The 13,723-nt window shown below is 39.4% G+C and overlaps 1 protein-coding gene across 2 annotated transcripts in view; it reads right to left on the bottom strand.

Moving 5' to 3' along the window:
* HRH2 (histamine receptor H2) overlaps positions 1–11,719 on the bottom strand; it is a 49,030-nt gene extending 37,311 nt beyond the window's left edge. The window contains exon 1 of one of the 2 annotated variants that reach the window (XR_004232174.1): positions 11,479–11,718. The gene's annotated coding sequence lies outside the window, so the exon portion shown is untranslated. Of the gene's footprint in view, positions 1–11,478 lie in introns of both variants that reach the window. The other variant, XM_031953715.1, reaches the window with a different exon arrangement.
* Positions 11,720–13,723: the final 2,004 nt, after the last annotated feature.

The following is a 13,723-nucleotide window of genomic DNA, read 5'->3' as shown; positions in this document are numbered from 1 at the left end:
TCCTTCATCTCCTCCAAGACACAGTTTTTGATTTTTTCACCATCTTTGTTCCTTCCTCTGAACAGAATCCAAGGATGTAATGCCCTGAATTGAACTTGATTCTCCAAATGGGGGACTGTTTATGTGGCCTAAGGTCAGATTAAGTTTTGGGGCTACCTCTTTACATTCCTGACACATATTGAAATGAAATTTAACCCTGAATTTAAGGTGTCTCTTTTTAAATTATAAAAACTTTGATGTAATTGTATCTTCCCCATCTTCTACTTGTGAGACTGATATCAAGTGGGTTCTTGGATCTCTGTCCTAAAAGGCAAATAAACCATCTATTTCAACTTTTTCCTCTGTTTCCTTCTCAAAGAACCCATATTCTGATGCTGTTTAATAAAATCTTCAGTTGTAAAATGGGAGGGGCTGCAATACTTGGACCACCCACTTTCCAAAGGATTTTCATGAAGAAATAATTATGGACCCCCAAGATCACATAACTTAATGTGTCACAGAAGGGACATGAATCCAGATTTTCTGATATGCTCACTTTACTAAAGGAAAAAGAAAAGCATTGAATTTCTGGTAATGTTCCTTTACTGAGAACTCTGAGACTGCTCTCTCTCTGGCATCCAGGTCCTGCCTCTCTCCTTGGTTTCTAAAGATCCTCTAGGAAGGGTTGAGCAGTGCACTGAAGACTAGGATTGGACCTTTGGTTTCAGTAGTGTAGGCAATTCCAGATGAGGGAATTCCCTCTACCAATGCAGGTTGGTATCTCTTCTGCAACTTTTAGCAAGAGCTCCTTAGAGCTCTGAGAGATTAATTTACTGCTTTAGGGTTACAAAGTCAGGACCTGAACTCAGGTCCTTTTGACTAAATAGCCTCTAAACTTCCTATCTAGTGTTCCATGCCACTTCTTGAATAATTGAATGAATATATAGACATGGAAACAGACTGGAAAAGACTCTAAAGGTAACCCAGTACAAGTCTGTCATCTTGAAGATGAGAATATGCCAAGTCACACAGGGAATAAATGCCAGAGCCAGGATTTCAACTCAATTTTCCTGACTCCAAATCCAGTGCTTTTTTTATTGTTCCACACTGATCTGGGAGGGACCATAGAGGTCACTGGCTCCACCAAAGTTGCCACGAATTGTTCACTTATTATCTCTGTGATGTATCTCAGATGTATCCCCTTTCACTTATCATAGTTCAGACCATTTTGCTGGAACTATTAGAATAGTTTCCAAATATCAACTCTCTCCTCTTTAATTGATTCTTTACACAGCTGTCAAAATATTTCTAAATAATACTAACTATATCACTTCTCTGCTCAATAATCTCCTGAGGCTCCCTGTTGCTTCTAAAGGATTGAATGCAGACATCCTTTTGATGTTTAAATTTTTTTTACAAGTTGGCTCCAATCTAGTATTCCAAGCTTATTACAAATCATTTCCTTTAGCCCATTCTATGTGTGAGTGTGGGCTGGGGTGTATAGGTGGCCAGGATCATTGGTGCATCTTTCTGCTTGATAGCTCCACACTTTAGCCCTCCCCCTCACGGGGAGAGCTAGCCCTTCCTAATCCCTCCTGGCTTTTTCTAACCAAGTCCCAGATGCTCCTGACCAGCCTGGATGCCCCACAGTGTCCTAGAGCTTGAGGTCCCTGGATCTCTTGTGGGAACCTCTGACTTTCTGCTGAGCAGAACTCTGGGCTCACAGATCTCCCAGCCACAGCCCTCGTTGTCTGATTTCTAAGGCTACAACATTCTTGTCATTTTGCTTTCAGTTCTTAAGAGTTCCAGAGGGGATTTCATTCTCTTTTCAAAGGGTGATACATTACTTCATTAGGCAAAGAAGCTGACTAAGAATCTCATTTGTTTGAAAATAATTTCCATCCAGAATGTTCCCTCTGGACCTCAGGCCATCCCCTCCATTCTGCTACTTCCTCCTTTCTCTGTGACCATTTTCCTTCTTTTCTTTTTCAGAAGCCCAGAAAGTGGGGTAGCAGGAGTTGTATGCTGGTTTTAGAAAGAACCATAGAGAACCCTTCTCACCTTTTTTTTTTTTTTTTGGTCTTCATTATATCCCCTCCCTGAAATGATTCCTACAATCCTTTTCTTCTCTCTGCTTCCCTTCTTCCTCTATGACATCTCCTCTCTTTTTAATCTTTCTTTCCTCTCTTAAATCTCATTTTTCCTTTCTATAACTGTCTTCTTTCTCTTAAACCATTCTCCCCTTTCTTATTTCTAATATATTTCTCTCATCTTCTCTTTCTGGGACTATATTTTTCTTGCTCTCTATCATGTTACCTCGTGGCTTCCCCTCTGTGACCATAGTTCCTCTGGTGATTCCTATTCCTTCTTTCTGATTATCTTCTCTCCCTGTTCTTTCTTGTTCTCTGAGCCCCTTTCTCTCTGTAGTCACTTCTTCCCTCTGGAATCCCCACCCTTCTTTCCCTCTGATCTTTTTCTCTCTCCTCTTTCTATGGCATCAATCTCTCTTTTTTTCCTCTGGCTGTGATCATCCTCTCCCCATTTCTATTCACTTTTCCCCATATTTACCCTCTTTCCCATCTTCCTCTCCATTTCTCTTCCCCCTCTATGACTACTTTCCTCCCTTTTCTCAGGTCAATTATTTCTTATTCAAACAAAATCACATCTGGCCTCTGTTAAGTGTGTGCTTCGCGTTCTAACATATACACTCTAGATGGAAAGTCTCTTGGTCAATCCAGCACAATGCACTTCTCTCCAGATGGAGATCCTGGGTTCCTATCTTCTCTAGCAGCTGCAGGAACTTGCCCAGAAACAAATGTAAATGAGAAGTGATGGGAAATGAATCACTTCCTTCTCTATGACTGGCCAGACAGAATGGGCATAGTGCAGGCCATCCCCATGCTCAGAATATCCACCTTCCTCCCCTCTGCCTCTTGAAACTCTTTGCTCCATCCAAGGACTCGCTTATATGCCATCTCCTTCAAGAGGATTTTCCAGATTTTAAAAATTATCATTCTTCCTCCTTTCTTCCCAAATCAACTTGTATTTGTTTTGTATATCTCTTATTTATCTGTGTACATTATGTTCCCCAGTAGAATGTATACTCCTTGAAGATAAAGACTGACTTACTTTTGCAACAGTAACAACAGTGCCTGACACATAGTAAGAGCTCAAGAAATGTCATATGACATAACCATGCCAGTTTCTCTTTCCTAGTTCCTTGTGCCTCTCCTGATTCTTCTACCTATTTGAGTTTCCCTTGCTGGAACATCATCTGTTTCTATCCTTTTCTCTTGGTGATCTCATCAACTCCAATAGGTTCATGATCATCTCTATGAAGATGATTCCCAGGTCTGTATATCCAACTCTAGTCTCTTTCCTGATCTCCAGTCTTACACCCCAACTGCTTATTGGATATTTCCAAATGCATGATGTGCCAGACATCCAATTCACTTGCATGTCATGACATCACCTCTGTGATGTCATGGTCCTTTTCAAGAATGAAGGACAAACAACAATAACAATTTAAAAATGTAAGGATTAGAAAAAAAATGTATTGAGGTGGGGAGAGCAATAATAGCCAGATGATCATTCAGATAGATTAATGAAATATAGAAATACCTACAATAAAGTCTTTAGAACATTGGATAAATCTTTTCTGGAGGATTTCTGGTTAAACATAAGAGGGGTAACTGGCTAATAACTACCCCAACAGAATGAATGCCATCTTCAAGGAGATCACAGATTCATGAAGTTTTAAAATATGTTCTTTTTTCCAGTTCTGACATTCAGTGTTCTAATATTCTATGAATCAGTCAGGAGATAAACAGCATGATGTCAGACTTGGCCTGTAGGCTTAAATTGACTGGCAAAACTCCCCTTTAAGTCTGAATCAGATTAAAATATAATTGGGCAGTATTTAACAAAATAAATAAAAATATACTATTGCAAAGATAATGTTAATTTGTGATTTTCTAAGTTAATGTGCAGGAACACTACTGCTATAGTTGATAAAGAGATTCAGGAAAACCAAGGTTCCAGTTCTACCTGTACAAAAATACAGACTGGTTGTGTGATCCTGGTTAAGCCAGTTCAGTGCTTATTGTCCCCAATTGACTAATCTAAGATCCTAAGATTTGTAATTGCTCAGTATCAGCAAAGGGAGTTTTTTCCCCTGGGAGTTGCCATATTTTTATTATTGTTGCTATGTTTCAGGAGAGGACAAAACAGATGGGAAAGGTGCCCGAAATTGTACCAAATTAAGATATCTTGAATGAATTGGGTAAGTTTAACCTGGAGAAAAGAAAGGAAGATAAAATAGTTTTCCAAGACAGTTGAGAAGAGTGAAATGACCCTACTTCAAATCCTGACTGTCCCTTTCTCCGTATTTAAATCTGGGCAAAGTATTTAATCTCCTGGGATTTCTTCACCTAGAATGAGGGTGTATGTGTGTGTGTGTGTGAGTTAGATCAAAGCTTCTTAAACTGTGGTTGCAATTCCATATGGGGTCACATAACTGAATGTGGAGATCATAAAAAATTTTGCAACAGTAAAAGTTAGCAAATGTTCTGTCAAAATTTAATTTTTTTATGTAAAAATAAATAAACACATTAATGTCATTAGTATGCAAAATTGCTTTTGTCTGTAATAAATGGCAACATTTTATGTGTGATAAATTGTTTTAAAGTAAATTTTTTTATGATTAATTATGAGTAAATATTTGATTTGTAGACCTATCTTATATACTTTATATTCCCAGAGCCACTTAAGGATTTCTCAGGAGAAAAGGAGTCATGAGTGGAAAATGTTTAAGAGCCCCTGAATGAGATGATCTTCATGATATTTTTCAATTCTAAATTGATGATCTAATTGATGATCTAAACTGATGATCTTATTTTGTTGAGTTCTCAGGGGAGAACTAGATGGAAGTTGTAGGAAGTTAGATTTTGGCTTGATAGATGAAAGACCTTCCTATCAGAGCTGTCCAGTTAATTAACTGACTGTCTACAGAGTGAGAGCAGTCACTGTCCCGGGGAAAAGCTGCGTGACTGACCATTTATTGGGGTACTGTAAGGAAACTTGCTGCTATGAGGTTACAGCCATACTTTTATAGATCCACGTGATTAAACTGAGACTTGTTGAAAGACCTTAGCTTAAAAAGCCCAAAGTCCAGGGCCATCTCCACTTGTCCTGTTCTATATCAGGCCACCAGACCCAGATGGCTTGGAGGGGAAAAGTAAGGCAGGGGACTTTGCACAGCTCTCTCTCAAATACAATTCACTTGTATGTCACAGCATCAATTCCCTGATATCATGGGTCTCTTTGAGAATGAAGGACAAACAATAACAACAGTAGTAATAACAGTGACAATAGAGTTCATAGAATTGTCAGGAGGGCTGTTAAGTGGTGCTGGAGTGCACAGAGCTCTAGGTCTGATCAGCAAGACTGCTTTCTGAGTTCAAATCTGACCTCAGACACTTCCTTGCTATGAGAACCTAGGAAAGTCACCTACCTCTGTCTGCCTTAGTTTCCCTATATGTAAAATGAACTGGAGAAGAAAATGGCAACCCATCCATTATCTTTGCTAAAAAACAAAACAAAACCCAAATGGGGCCATGAAAATGACTGAACAACAAAAAATTTCCTGGTTAGTAGAAGGTGACTTAGGACAAAAGTATCTAATTTGTGGTCCACAAGCCAGCCACAAAATTACTGAGTGCAGCCCAAATCAGATTATGAGTTGTAGGGAGCTTTAGAACATAGCACTGAGAATACAGAGGAACTTTGGCACATAGGACACATGAATATCATGGCTAATAGGGATCTTAGACCACAGAAAAAGATATGTCAGAATTGCAATTGACCTTGGAATATAGAATTATAGAGGTAGAGGGTATGTTAGAATTTAGCTAATTCAGAATCCCATTTCATAGAAAACTGCTCTCCAGCGTCTCATGGAGACATGAAATTTCCTGACTATCTGATGTCAAATGTTCTGATCTGAGATTGTTTTAGTCATCTGCTAAAAATCTTCTAGGATAAGACCTCCTCTATCTATTATTAAAGTGAACAATGTGTTTATTGAAGTAACTTTCATGGAACTCTCAGCCAGTTAATCCTAATCTTTCAGGCCTGGGGTGGGGTATCCGTTAAACCTTTCCACCCTTTTCTAGCTGAAGAAATCTAACTTCCTGGTCAGACTTTCTGCATTTCTGAGTCTATAGGTCACTCTGAGATTAAAGGAAGCCTTAGAGGCTTAAAAGCCTTTGCTTCTTTCAGCCTCAATCTCCTCATAGAATAGTTTTTAGGATCAAATAAGGTAATATATGCCAAGTACTTTGCAAACTCATGCATGTCAGGTATTATTATTATTAGTAATAGTAATTAGTAGAGCAAGAACTTAAACCCAAGTTCTCTGATTTCCAAACCAACAGTCTTTGGAGACTGAATGATTTTTCATATACACAGGGAGACTCTGGAACAACTCTGATCCTCATCTGGGATGGCCATGATGGGTGGGCTGAATGCTGGAGAGGCTCTAGGTCCAGTCCTCCATGATATCTTTGGTAGAGCTTGGGACCTTGAAGATATAGTAAGGTGGATTTGTATTTTCTTTTGTACTTTGAAGTTTGCAAAGACTTTTCTCAGCTTAATAAGTGCAAGCAGCAGGTGGTATAAATATGATCTCTAGAGTTTGTAAGTAAGGCCTCCCCAAATGTAAATCTCCCTTTCCTTCCTTCCTGAAAGAGAATTAAGGCAGGGAAGTGGGGAGGGACATATCTAAAGAAGGAGCTAGTCATTTACCTTCTCTGTTTCATCTTATTTGATCATCACAACAATCCTAGAAGTTATATGCTATTCTTACATCCATTTTACAGATGAAGAAACTGAGGCAGGTAGGAGTTACATGACTTGCCCACTGAGTAAATCTATGAGGCTGGTTTTTAGCTCAGGCCTTCTTGAATCCAGATACTAACTACAATATCAGAGGGCATTGCACTGGAATTAGAATTTTCCCTTCCTCATGCAAAGTCCATAGCTAGCTTCTTTGCACCTTCTCTCCAGTCCTTTTAGCTGAGAGCTGGAAAGGATGACAAAGATTGGCTAGTTCAACCCTTCCATTTTTATATAAGAACTGAGGGTCAGAAGAGAGATATAACCTGCTCAAAGTCAAAGTCAGAATGATAAAATCCTACATTGAATTAGGTCCTTTATAAGGCATCTCTTGCATTCTGTACCTGAGCAGGAATGCCAGACTTGAACTCATATACCTTCAGCGATAGAGAACTTATTGTATCTAAGTGATTCAGTTGGTAGAGTGCCAGACCCTGAGTTAGGAAGCTCTTAATTCAAATTCAGCCTCAAGTCACTCAATTCCTGACTGTAATAGTTTCTTCACTTATAAAATGAAGGTAATAATAGCATCTACTCACAGGGTTATTTGAGAATCAAATGAGACTATATATATATAAACTCTTGGCAAATTCTTAAAGTGCTAGATAAATGCTAATTATTATTTTTATTCATATCATGATAATGATGATGATGTGATGATGTCTCCAGGTAGTCTATTTTACTTTTGAATACTTCTAATTATTAGGAAGATTTTTCTTATGTCAAGTTGAAATTTGTCTGCTTTCAACTTCCTTCTCATTACACTTATTTCTTCCCTTTGGGTCTAAAATGAATGTGTCCAATCCTCCTAGGCATAAGAGACCACTGGATTCTCATGAGAGCTCTCAGGTTGAGGGTGATTTCTGGACAGCCACTAGTTCCCCTTGGGCAGACCCTGGACTATTGAGATTTTATGGCTGCCCTGGACTCTCTTGGTCATTTATCTGAAGCTAAATGTATTATACCAACTTTTGGACACCAGCAATCTCTTTCCTCTCTGCACTAATATCGGGTTTCTGGCCTGCCCAGTCACAGGTGCATGTCATCCACGTCCAAGTTCTCAGTCCCATGTCTGTTAACTGAAGAGAGAACAACCTTTAAACTGTCTCATCTTGCCCACCTCTTCATCTTTCTTCAGAAATCATGTCTTTATTTCTTTGTTCTGCCCTTTGAAACCTCCCTCTGAACTTCTTTTCCTTCAATATGGTTTTTCTGGAGTTTTGGATACTGTGTATGCATGTGTGTATGTGTGTGTGTCTGTGTGTCTGTGTGTATGTCATCTAGGGAGTTTATGGTCCTATGACACACAGAAACATCATAAGACTAGAGTAACATTGATTTAGAGATGGAAGGGACGTTAGAGGACAAATATGATCCCTTCACTTTACAGATCTGGACTCTGAGTCACAGAGAAGTTAATTGACTTGCTCAGGATTACACAATTACTGTATTTGAGTTGGGAGCTGAAGCAAGGTATTTTGGACATCAGGCCTAAGGTCCTATCCATTAAATCATTGGTTGGAACTGGGGACCATGGCATGCAAAGGTGGAGTAGAGAAGGCTTGGGGGAGGGAATGATTATTGCCTTCAAGTACAAGATGCATTGAAAGTCAAGGAGACAGAGGTTTGAGTCCTGGATCCCCTGTCAGCCATAGGCAAGTAACTTTCACCTCATTTTTTTACTTGTGTAATAAGAGGGGTTGGATTAGATGGTCTCTAAGGTTCCTACCAATACTGACAATCCACAAAGTGTGGCCAGAGTCCCTTTAATCTCTAATATTCTATGTTCTATGCTCTGTCCTATTTCAACCTTGACATTACACATTTTTCTAACTTTCTAGACCTGAAATTTAGTGTTCTATCTAAACCCGACATGCTGTGTGCTTTAATAGGTCCATCCCCAACTTCCCTGGATTCACTGGCAGGAATTTCCTTCTTTTAACAGAGTTAAATTCTTTTGTAAATAGCTAAATCCTGCTTCCTCTTGTATGTGAGGACGGGATAGGATGAGAAACATTTGGTCCTTTTCTTCCCTCCTCAAAAACATTCTGCAGACTTCTGGTGAGTCAAGGCCAGGTAATCATCAACCTGAACATCATTGGTTGTCCTGGAAACATGGTACAATATTTGAGCACTGGACTTGGAGCAAAAACACTTGGATTTGACTTTCAACTATTACCTACTACTAACTGCATGACTTTGGGAGAATTACTTTCTCTCTCTGGCTCTCAGTTTCTCCATTTGTAAAATAAAGGAAGTAGGATTATAAGTGGTTTCCAAGGTCCCCAAAAGCTTTAATATTTTGCGACTCCTATTAACTAAAAGTAACCAGGAGCACCTTAGAAGATGGGGCATAGTTAGCATTCAAGGAGACGAGAAGAGGCCAGGAGGGCTTGAAGGAAGATGTTTCCCACTGTCCTCACTGAGTTTGGTGGACCAAGTAGGTCCACTTTAAATGACTCCTTGCTTCCCTGTAACTTTTTTTTTTAGCTAGTTCTCTAAAATCCTTAGTATCCCAGGAAACCTCAGCCACTGTACTAGTCCCACATGTCCTATATAATCCACCCTTCCTGAAAAGTGCCTTGTGTTTTAAGTGGCAATTACATTTCACTTAGATTTTCAAGAAGCATTTCAAGCAGTGGTTCTGATCTCTTTGCCTTTTTAGCAATTTCTGCTGGGAATTGAGGGTTATTGTTAACATTTTAAAGATGAAATTGATGTACAGGAACTCTTTCCTGGTTAGATTGACGTAAATTGTCAGATCCTGTGTATATTATAGACTAACAGAATGTTTGAGATGGAAGGGACTGGAGCTAGAACACTGATACTAGATCAGAGCTGGAAAGGACATTAGGACACATTACAGCTGGGTGGGACGATTTTTCCCAAAGAAGGAATGTGACCTGTTAAAGGATGCACAGGGAATTAGTCTTCGCAAAGACTGAACACCAAAACCCAGATGCCCCAACTCCAAATTGCTTGGTGGGTAAGCCTAGCCTCGCTCTATTTGGTGATTTCAGATTTATAGCAGGGTAGAAGACATTGAGACTGGAAACTAAGAGACCTATTTATATGTCCCAACTTCTGCACTAACTTATTCTGTGACCTTGCTTCCTCATTTATATAGTGAGTTAAAGTAGATTACTTTTCAGGTAACTTTCAGCTCTATAATAGTTTGCATGAAAGTGGGCTGCCCTTCACACATGTATGCTTCTCTCTTTTTTTCCACCTTTGTCCCCATCTGTTCCTTAGAAATATAAGAATGACATAGCTCCAAAGTGGGCAGGCAGGTAATGAGTTTCCTGGGACCCTCTCAGGGTTCAACTTTTGGGATCCCTTAAATTAAAATTCAGGGAAAAGGGGAGAAAACAACCAGAGATTAGATTCCTGCTTTGGTCAGAGACTTAATGTAAATCATAGAATTTTAGAGTCGGAAGAAAAGTCTTAGAGATGATTTAGTTTAACCTCTTCCTGAAGCCAATACCTCCTTTTAGAGATATAAAATCTTTCACGACTTTCAACTTCTCAGACTACATGATTCTAAGATTCCATAATTTTAAAATCTTATGAATCTATGATTCCAAGATTCTAATATTCCAAGAGATTGTCTTTATAAAATTCTAAGGTTTCATAATTATAAGATTATATGATTTCAAAATTTGAAAACTCTATTTCTAAAATTCTGAGAATCTAAAATCCCAAAGTTTCATGAACCTAATATTCCAGTCTTCTAAAAATTTAAAGAACTATGAATAATTACACAGAATCAGTCGTTATGTCTAGAGAGATGCTGCCTATTGCCTTCTGTATGCAAAGCTTCTGCATACATAGCCCTACACCCCAGGCACACAGGGGTCTCCAGCTTTTGGCACACATAATCTTATGGGAAAATAGGAATCATTGGGTTTCATACATTCAGTAGGCACCTTGGGAAAAGATGTACTTCCTAACTCCAGAAGGCATATATATAGTTACATACCTGAATGCTTGACTTGCTAATGCCCAAATAAATGAATGACTTTGAGATAAAGAGACTTGAATATAAGGGGGAAGGGGGTCAGACTGTTGCTGCTTTTCTGCCAAGGATCTGCCTGTGCTGTGGGGGAAGCAGAGCAAGAGGTATTCCTCAGGCCCAAGCACTGAGCCACCTTGAGAAACTGTGCATGAGAAGCCATAATAAAACTCCGTGGGTAGGAAAAAGATTTTTCTACCAGGGATGATGTGGCAGCATTTCAGAAGAAATGTGACTAATGAAATGCTGTAATAAACCCACTCAAATGATTTCAATTACTTTCCAAAACTACCTCTAAATTGACCTCCCCCTCCCCAATCTCTTTCAACCTTCAGATAACTTCATTTCTTTCAGCCTCTTTTCCAGCTTCTTGGTCAGCTCTCTGCCAAGGGACTCCATCCTTCCCAAACCCCTTTAAGAGATCTAAGGCATACAGACTCCTCCTCAAGGGGCCATTGATTTTTTTTTTCTACAACTCGCCCCGTTTAGGTTTCATTCCTATGCCTATATTGCACCTACTTCCTGCTCAGCACCAAAGAATATCCAAGTTGGGGGAGGGATATATAAAGACAATAAAGTGCACACTACTGTACCTGATGCAGTCAACAGCTGGAGGATTTGCTGACAGGATAGCAGAGCCCTGATTCTCAGTGCCTCTCGTGGTCTCTCTCTGGCTCAACTTCCTGCAGAACACGATTTAACGACTTGGAGCTCTCCCAGACCCCAATATGATGGCAGTGGTTCTAGTGAGTGACAGAGGTTTGCTCCCTCCCTCTGCCTCCTCCCCGTCCTTTTTGCGTCTCTCTCTCTCTCTCTCTCTCTCTCTCTCTCTCTCTCTCTCTCTCTCTCTCTCTCTTCTTCTTCTTCTTCTTCTTCCTCTCCCTCCCTCTCTCTTCCTTCTTCTATCACTTGCACACACACGCGCGGGCACACACACACACACAGAGGCAAGCAGCATGTATATGTGAGTCACAGTCAGAGTGGGAGGGATCAGATATTTGACTGCAGAGTAGTGGAGATGTTGAAAATATCCCCAGTGAACTTAGAATCAAAAAAATGCCAGAGCTTTATGGAAACTTAAAGTCATGGCTAGAGAATACTAGAGGGAGACAGCAATTTAGAAAAAAGAACCCAGAATGCAAGAAGAGGACGGTCTTAGAACACACAAGACAGAATATCAAAGGTGAAAGGGACCTTAAGTCATTGAACACAGAATAAATACCACAGGAGGGAGGGACTTTAATAACACAGAACATAGGATTTTGTGTTCCTGACTTTGCCAAGGCTGGTTTGTTTATTTGTCCATCAAGATCCATGACAAAAGCCACCTCATCCAGGAAGCCTTCCCCAATTCTCCTACCCTGAAGTATGCATCACATATCACTTTTATATACTCCCTTGTACTGGTATCATATCTTACTCATCTCTTTTTCCATGACAGACAGAGTTAGTTGTTGAGTTGAATTTGGATTCCCTTTATATGAAATTGATGTTTTCCAGAGATAGAGGAGGATCCTAATATAGAGCATCTGTGACCTTGAGCATTAAGATGGTACCAACGCAGCTTTCACCCTTGCCCCTAGACTAGTCCTTGGATAGCACTTCTCTGCAGCACTCATTCACTTAATAATCTCCTCACCATCCATGAGTACAATTATTAATTCTATACAGACAACTCCTCCAGTTCTACATCACCAATGCCCATTGAACGTTTTTAACTGGACACCCCACAAGTATTTCAAACTCTGTTTGAACTCCAAAATAGAACTGATTATCTTTTCCTCCAAACCCACCTCTTTTAAACTCTTCTCTTTCTGTTGAAGATACCATAATCCTTCAAGCTTCAAGTAATCCTTGACTGTTTACAAGGTGGATCGCCCTATATATCCAGTCAATTGCCAAATCTCTACCTTTTCTCTATTCATTGGCCATTGTCCCAGTTCAGTCCCTTATCACTTCTCACCCTGCACAATGCAACAGCCCCCAATTGACTTTCCTTCTTCAAATATCTCCCCCTTCCTATTCATTCTCCACATAGCCACCAAATTGATTTTCCTAAGGCACAGATCTGATCATGTCATCTATTCATTAAATTCCAGTGGCTCCCTATTACCTCTAGGATCAGATATAAATTTCTGTTTGGTTTTAATACTATTAACAACTGGACCCCTTCTATCTTTCTAGTTATCTCATTTATTATTTTCCCTTTGAACTATCCATACTGATTTCCTATTTTTTTTTTTTTAACAATTCTCTATTTCCTATGCCCTCAGACTGGTTGCCTTCCTCCCCACCCTATGCCTAGAATAATTTCTCTACTTGCATATACCTTCTAGGTTTTCTTCAAAAGTCAACTAAAATGCTTTCTTCTATAGAAGTTTTTTTCTGCCTTCCCCAGCTGTTAATATTACCTTGTATCTATTCTGCAAATATGCATATAATTACATATATATATATATATATATATATATATATATGGAATGTAAGTTCCTTAAAGGAAAGACCATCATATGGATCCCCAGAATTTGGGATAGGATTTGACATATAATAAGTGCTTAATAAATTCTTGTGGACTGATTGAGGGATATTCTTCCAATGTCTCTGACCCCTTTGTACAACTTGGAGTTTGAATTAAAGGGGGCCTTGGATGCCAGACTAAGGAGATTTGACTTTGTGAGCCATGGGAGGCCATAGTGAACTATCAGGAGCCCCAAGACTATTAACCATCAGCTAAGATATCTAGGTTAATCATTGAAAAATAGCTGTGGCCTTTGAAAAATTCCTTCACTTTTCTGGGTCAAATATAAAAAGAGATGTTGGGATTAGGTGATTTCAAAG

This window comes from Sarcophilus harrisii, chromosome 2, assembly GCF_902635505.1.
Source record: "Sarcophilus harrisii chromosome 2, mSarHar1.11, whole genome shotgun sequence".
Lineage (NCBI taxonomy): Eukaryota > Metazoa > Chordata > Mammalia > Dasyuromorphia > Dasyuridae > Sarcophilus > Sarcophilus harrisii.
This window is presented reverse-complemented; position numbering and strand designations above follow the sequence as displayed.